Genomic DNA, 1,735 nt, shown 5'->3' on the forward strand with positions numbered 1-1,735 from the left:
GGGAGAGACTGTTCACCTGTTCCGTGTGTAAGTTGAGATTCACTCGGTCATCCCACCTTCTGTCACACCAGCGAGTTCACTCTGGAGAGAGACCTTTTAAATGTTCTGACTGTGAGAAGAGCTTTAAAAGCAGAAACGAACTGTGGAGACACCAACGCACTCACACTGGGGAGAGACTGTTCACCTGTTCCGTGTGTAAGTTGAGATTCACTCGGTCATCCCACCTTCTGTCACACCAGCGAGTTCACTCTGGAGAGAGACCGTTTAAATGTTCTGACAGTGAGAAGGGCTTTAAAAGCACAAATGATCTGCTGAAACACCAACGCACTCACACTGGGGAGAGACTGTTCACCTGCTCTGTGTGTGGGAAGGGATTCACTAATTCATCCCACCTTGTCAGACATCAACTTGTTCACATTGGGGAGAGACCTTTTAACTCAGTGACTGTGAGAAGAGCTTTAAAAGCAGAAACGAACTATGGAGACACCAGCGCACTCACACTGGGGAGAGACCGTTCACCTGTTCCGTGTGTAAGAAGAGATTCACTCGGTCATCCCACCTTCTGTCACACCAACGATTTCACTCTGATGAGAGACCCATTAAATGTTCTGACTGTGAGAAGAGCTTTAAAAGTGGAAACGAATTGCTGACAGACCAACGCACTCACACTTCGGAGAGGCCGTTCACCTGCTCAATGTGTAAGGAGATTTACTCAGTCATCCCACCTTCTGTCACACCAGCGAGTTCACACTGGGGAGAGACCTTTAAATGTTTTGACAGTGAGAGGGCTTTCAAAGCACAAATGATCTGCTGAAACACCAACACACTCACACTGGGGAGAGACTGTTCACCTGCTCCCTGTGTGGGAAGGGATTCACTTTTTCATCCCACCTTCTGAGATGGGTTGCACCCAAGCAGAACCGGGACCAATATCCTCGAGGGGGCTTTTGCTAGTTCTGTTGGTGACGGTTTAAGCTATATCGCAGAGAAATGGGTAGCAAAGGGCAGGTAAAGATAGGACAAATTCAGACCAGGAAACGGGAAGTAGAAAAGCAGTTAGTTACGTAGTTAGCGACTCAGAAAGGCAAAAGAAGCAAAGGTTAAATAGTGTTCAGCACAGGAATTTGACGGGGTTAAAGGGCATATACTTCAATGCAAGGAGTATTACAAACAAAGCGGATGGGGTGATATCAATAGTGTACAAAATTATGAGGGGCCGAGATAAAGTAGACAGGAAGTACCTGTTTCCCCTAGCGGAGAGTTCAAGAACTGGAGGACATAGATTTAAACTGATTGGCGGAAGGATTAGAGGGGACATGAGGAAAAACTTTTTTACCCAGAGGGTGGTGGGTGTATGGAATTCACTGCCCGAATTGGTGGTACAGGCAGGGACCCTCAACTCATTTAAAAAGTACCTGGACCTGCACCTAAAGTGCTGTAAGCTGCAGGTCTACGGACTGGGTGCTGGAAGGTGGGATTGGAATGGGCACCTCATTGTTCTTCGAGCCGGCGCGGACACGATGGGCCGAATGGCCCTCTTCTGTGCTGTATTTATTCTATGTTTCTATGGTTCTATGAGCTGAGGTCACAGATAGACACATGGCGGCATGATATCATTGCTTTAATGGAAACCTGGCTTAAAGAGGGGGATAATTGGCAGCTCAATATTGGATTGTTTCGCAGGCTATTGAGTTTTCAGGCAGGATAGAGTGGGTGATAAAATGGATGGTGGTAG

Source organism: Heptranchias perlo, chromosome 20, assembly GCF_035084215.1.
Source record: "Heptranchias perlo isolate sHepPer1 chromosome 20, sHepPer1.hap1, whole genome shotgun sequence".
NCBI classification, from domain to species: Eukaryota; Metazoa; Chordata; class Chondrichthyes; order Hexanchiformes; family Hexanchidae; genus Heptranchias; species Heptranchias perlo.